Here is a 6649-nt window from a genome sequence, read left to right as displayed (position 1 = left end):
TGGTGTGTTATTATACTTCATATCTTCCCCACACACTTCTGTCTTCCATTTTCTGTATATTCTTAGTGTCCTGTTATGGGAAGCGCGGTAGCTCGGTGGTAGGGTGTCGGGTTGTGATCGAGAGGTTGCGAGTTCGCGCCCCGCCCGTTGGTTGCTGTGCTGGGAGGGGCAGCGCTCTCCTGTAACCTTAGCAGGGCTATATGATCTGATGAGGTATAGCTCGGGGATTAATCCCCCTCTTAGTGTACTTTATGTTCCCATTTCTGTTCTCCACACTTTTGTGTCCCAGGCATGTAGTCTTGTTGTTATTTCATCTTTGCTGATGTTTTCCAGCTTGCCAAAATTTATGTTCAATTCTTTTAGGCCTTTCTGACATTCTTTCATCCACCTGTTCTCCTTACCTCCTTTTATTATTTTTGTTATTTCATAAACCAGACTGTTTTCTCTTTTCAGGATATTTTCCATGTAATTTAGTTTCATTTTCATCATTTTAGTTATCATTAGGGATGCTCCTATTTCTCCTCTTAAGCCAGTTTCTGCTGTAGCCTATATTTTGCTGCCCCTAGAATAGATCTATCAACCGAGTTTTCAGTTCTTTGTAGCTTGTTTATTTCTTCTTGCCTAGATGCTATTATACTCGCTCCATACAAGATGCTAGGTGATGCAAGGTTCTTCCAGAATGTCTTACCTATGAGTAGCTTGTTGCAACTTTTTGCCATCACTGAGTAACTTGTATTGGCTAGTTTATGGGCTTTGTTTATTATGTTTTGCCTGTGTTTTTTGAAGGTCTTTTGGGGTTGTTATTTCTACTCCCAGGTATGTTATAGATGTAACTACTTCTATATCTTCAATTTTTTCTGGTTGCCGATCCATATTGAATATAATAATTTGCTTTTTGCTTTATTTATTTCAAGCCCGCATTCCCTGGCTACATTTATTAACCTTCTTATGTTTGTCTTGGCTTCTGTCATTGATTGTGAAAATTGTAGGCCATCATCTGCGTAAAATAGAGTATTTATTTTTATACTGTCATCTCTGTAGCCTAGGCCTGTACTTTCTAGTTCTTGGATTATTTTAAATGTTACAAGTTTAAAAAGGGGGGTTGATCCTGTGCAGTCCTGCCTTATATCACTGGAGATTTATATTACCGGTTCTACATTTTGGTTTAATTTTATCCTGGTTTTATCCCCGCAGTATATCTCACTTATGATGTCAATTAGGCTTTCGTGGGTTTTCAAATTTTTTAGGGCTGTTATAATTTCTTCCCGTTCTATTGAGTCATACGCTTTTGAAAAATCTATTGCTGCTACTATCAGTGGTAATTTTATTTTTATAACTTTGCTCTACACAGTATTCAAGAATTAATAAATTGTCCTATATTCTTCTTCCTGCCGTGAAGCCCGCTTGCACGTCATTATTTAGTTTGTTTTGGTTTATCTGTTTCTCCAATTTTTCTTTAATCTAGACATGAATAGTTTGTATGCTATGTTTAGTAGAGCAATAGGTCTTAAATCTTTGGCTGTTGGTTTCGTTTTCTTCGGTAGCATTTTTGTGTTGAAGATTTTCCAGTTCTCTGGCATCCTTCCGCTTGCTGTTATTTAGTTAAAGCAGTTTGTTATGGTTTTTATACATATGCTACTCTTTGCCATTGCTCTGTAGCACTCTGGCTTTACCTTGTCTGGTCCTGCAGCTCTTTTATTTTGTAAATGTAGTATGTTTTCTCGTTTCTTCTTCTGTTATTACTGGTGGCAGCATTGGGCTAATTTCAGTGTTTGTGCTAATTGCGATGTCCATGTGTTCCATTATTAGGTCTACTATATAATATTGGCAGCTGATGTCTGAATTATGGCTGTTTACGGCGTCTTTCTCTCCTTTATGTCTCTCTTTCTTCTTCATTCCACACTTTATTTATTTGGTTTTGGTGATTTTGGTATATTCCCTTCCAGTAACCTATAAGTTCCTCTGTTGCTCCTTCTGGGTCTGGCCTATCTCCCTCTGTGTTATACAATTCTACTTCTTTGTTCTCTTTTGGCTCAGTTCCCCTTAATTTATTAATTAATTCTCATATCTTTCTGCTCTTATCAGAACTCTCCTTTACCTCCTTTGTTTTTTTCTTTTCATATATAGTTATTTCTTGTTTGATACATTCTTGTACTTTACGTTTTTGTGCCTCATATCTGTTCAGTAGGATTTTTTTTTCTTTTCTTCGTCCTTGTCATTTCTCCTATGTGTTTATTTCGTTTCTTTTGTTTATTTCTCTTCTGATAGTGTTATTCATCCAGGGGGGTTCTACATTCTTATATGTTTTATCTTTTCTTCTTTTACAAGTTTTCAACAGTACTTTGTCTGCTGTTTTCTTCACTGCCTTTTCCAACGTTTCCATTCTATTTGCCAATCCTTCCTTGCATATTTTCTCCATTTCTCCTACAAATCTGCCCAAGGACTCTTCATCTGTCGTATAATACTCTGCTCTGCTAGTTGTAGGCTATTCATTAAAATTGCTTTTTGTACCTGTAATGCTGTGTTTTCAAGGCGACTTCTCGTCGTAAAAACACTAGCTACTGAAGCGGGGTCCTCTTTCTAGACCGGAGTAAAGCACTAACAAAGGAACAGGACATAAAAACCAGGCAGTATACCGTATCACATCTATTACCTAAGTCCTACTCATAACAGTACACATAGAATGATATTTAGGATACAGAGACAGAGATACAGAATTAACACTTGGCTTCACAGAATGATCATATGCACTATCATTATTACACAGGGAGATTGTGAGTATTCTTTAATAGGGTTCTTATGTCACTTGGAGGTAATATATATCCTACAAAAGGTACCGGAGCCAACCCACCCCTGAATCACATAATCTTTACGTTTCTGCCCGGAATCGTGCTAAGTCTGTTCTTCGCTCTACTAAAAATAATTTCATCCATACTAAATGCTCTCAACTCTCCAACTCGAATTCTTCCCGCTCCTTCTGGCACCTTGCCAAAAATCTTTCTAACAACTTTACCTCATCATCCTTCCCTCCTCTTTTCTACTCTGATGGTTCTGTAGCTATTTCTTCTACTGATAAAGCAGATCTCTTCGCACAGACTTTCTCCTCCATTCCACCTTAGACGATTCCGGTGCTGTTCCTCCATCTCTTCCCCCCTCTGACTTCCTCATGGCTGACATTAAAATTTCTTCAGTTGATGTATTTTCTGCCATTACTGGCCCTCAGTACTAACAAGGCATATGGGCCTGATGGGGTCCCTCCTGTTGTTCTCAAAAACTGTGCTTCTGTGCTTACACCCTGCCTAGGCAAACTATTTCGCCTTTGTCTGTCAACTTGTACCTTTCCTTCTTGCTGGAGGTTTGCTCTCATTCAGCCAGTCCCAAAGAAGGGTGACCACTCCCAACCCTCCAACTATCGTCCAATTGCTTTAACGTCCTGTATTTCAAAAGTTTTCGAGTCAATTCTTAATAAAAAAATTTTAAGGCATCTTTCCTATCACAACCTTCTTTCCGATCGTCAGTATGGGTTCCGTCAGGGACGCTCCACTGGCGATCTTCTCACCTACCTTTCAGACTCCTGGTCATCCTCCTTTCAGGACTTTGGCGAAAGCTTTGCCATTGCACTTGACATCTCAAAGGCTTTCGATCGAGTCTGGCATAAATCTTTAATTTCCAAACTGCCCTCCTACGGTTTCTATCCTTCTATCTGTGCCTTCATCGCTAGCTTCCTTTCTGGTCGTTCTGTAGCCGCTGTCGTAGACGGCCATCGTTCTTCTCCTAGATCTATCAACAGTGGTGTTCCTCAGGGCTTTGTCCTATCACCAACTCTCTTCCTTTTATTCATCAATGATCTTCTAAGCTGTACATCTAACCCTATCCACTCATACGCTGATGACTCCACCCTTCACCTTTCCATTCGGTTCCCGCAACGCCCATCTCAACAGTTACTTCAAGAAACAAGGGATGAGGCTATGGCACACCTAATGTCTGACTTGGCTCATATCTCTGACTGGGGTAAAAATAATATGGTTGTCTTTAATGCATCAAAGACTCAGTTCTTACACCTATCAACCCGACAAATTCTTCCACAGGTATACCCACTAATGTTTAATAATATTCAGATTAATCCTGCATCATCCTTGAACATGCTTGGGGTTTCATTTACTCGGGACTTATCTTGGAAAGATCATATTACATCTCTTGTAAAATCTGCTTCCAAGAGATTGGGTGTGCTAAGCCGACTCCGCTCTTTCTTTACCCCTGCACAATTGTTGACTCTATACAGGGGTTTTATCCGCCCCTGTGTGGAGTACAACTCTCATGTGTGGGGAGGCTCCCCACATACAGCTCTTCTCAATAGGGTGGAGTCAAAGGCTTTTCATCTCATTAGCTCTCCTCCTCTTACTGACTCCCTTCAACCTCTGTCTCTTCGCCGCACTGTTGCATCTTTATCTCTTTTCTATCGCTACTTTAATGGTCACTGCTCCTCTGAACTGTCTGCTTGCATTCCTCCACCTCTACGACGGGCGCGTAGCACCCGTCTGGCAGCAAACTCTCATCCCTTTTCTGTCCAACTCTCTAATGCAAGAGTTAACCGTTATTCCCAGTCTTTCATTTATGCAACAGGTCAGCTCTGGAACTGTCTCCCTCTGTCTGTATTTCCTCCTGCCTATGATCTCCAGTCTTTCAAACGCAGTGTGTCCAGGCATCTCAAAACGATCGGATCTTGAATTTGGCTCTCAATTGTATTTTGTTTTTCTCTTGGAGGGAACTGTTACTGCGGGCTCCTGGCCTTTTGTTCCTTCTTTCTTGCATAAAACACACACACACACACACACACACACACACACACCAGCACATTGCTACACTTCCACACAGCCACACCTCACAAAGTCTCCAGAGTTACATGCTGTAGAATATGACACAGAAGACCCTGGTTGTGTTACGATTATTAACCCAGTTAATGCTAGATCACATTTTTTGTTTTATTCTTACTATCTCAAGACGATTTTATTTAACATAGGAAACATCCGTATGAGGTGAAGCTTAACTAAGATACTATTGCCTTTCGGAGGAGATGACGAATGAGCAGTAAGAGGAGCAGCCAACAGAGAGCTATGTGGCATTTCGCTTTACTGCAATGTGTCACCATACCGCAGCCCCACATCACCACACATCCCCGCCAGTCCCTCTCTACCCTTCAGTCTTCGAAACGACCTAACATCTGATCTTTCCAAAGCCACGAAGTGTAGATGTTGTTGGAAATAAACGTGAAATACAATTATGTCTGAGTTTCTCTCCCTAACCCTAAGTCATACCAAATAGATAACTGGTATCTTGTTTAATTACCCTTCTTTAATATTAATAGACTTAAATATTAGCCGTAAATAACAAATCTAATTGAATGGCATCCTGTGAAAATGCTCGGAGTACATAAAGGGTGGTGAGGACACCAGAATTTAAGGACAAACCAAAGAAGAGCCAGCGAACTCAGGCATGACCAAAAGCACCCCACCTTAGCTTCCCTAGCATTGGAGTACTGGATGTGTTGGTACTCCACTATCTGGTGTTAGTCGCGGGGGCTCTAAACTCAGTAGTACCCTTAAGACAAACTACTATGTGAAAATCTGATTCGGAAATCTGTGACAGCTTTGAAGTGCAGAAGTACCAATAGCTGAAATAAAGCTCAAAATGTCGGCGTATTGCATTAAAGGGAACCGATGAATTAGAGTCACTTCTAAGATGCCACAATTCTACCCTGACACGGTTAGCCTGAGGGTTCCTTGGTATTCGTCAATGAATTCCAGAAGGTGCTGATCCCTCAAACAACAACAACAACAACATCTCCTACTACTTCTACTACTACTACTACTATTGCTACAACTACTACTACTACTACTATTGCTACTACCACTACTACTACTATTGCTACTACTACTACTACTATTATACTACTACTACTACTATCAGTAAAACTCCCAGCCCAAAAGCATTCAAGAAACAGAGGGTTCCCAGCCCCCTGCATCACTGTCAAAATCTCTTTACCTAAAATCTCGTGGCCAAATGACATTACAAGATTTTCGCATAATACTCTGTACGTAGAACAGAAATAAAATACTAGTATATGGAATTCAGGAGTCTGTCACAACTATCCATTTGGTGAAAAAATGGTTAAAGGAAGAAATATAGGCAGAGGCCAACGGGAGAAGGCTGTGGTATCAGACCGCTGAGGGGTACTATCTATACTTTCACTGCCTTCTCCTCTCATAAACAAAATGAAACTAAAGTTCCCCAAATACGCACATCATTGCTGACTAATATGATCCGGTACGAATTCGGCTGAAACAAAATGGGTAATGAGGAAAACGAAAAAAGTCTCGTTTTTTTTCTGCTAGAAGGAGGTGTTAGTACAACCGATCTCGAAAGCAAGAGGATGTGATGTATTTGGCCAGGTTTATATACTCGTATTTGTCTATCTGTCTGCTTGCCAGTCTGTCTGCCTTTGTCTGCCTGCCTGGCTGTTAGCAAGACTATGGAAAAAAGGCAGCAGATTATCTTATTTATTTAGATTTTGAATTTGCCATTCCGTACAAGCCCTAACAATCTGGGGAACGTTATCGCTAGAAGCCAAGCAAGAAGGGTCAGTGGACAG

This window comes from Coenobita brevimanus, chromosome 77, assembly GCF_032717465.1.
Source record: "Coenobita brevimanus isolate Jiangsu-jjx chromosome 77, ASM3271746v2, whole genome shotgun sequence".
Classification (NCBI taxonomy): Eukaryota; Metazoa; Arthropoda; class Malacostraca; order Decapoda; family Coenobitidae; genus Coenobita; species Coenobita brevimanus.
Note: the sequence above shows the minus strand (reverse complement) of the source record.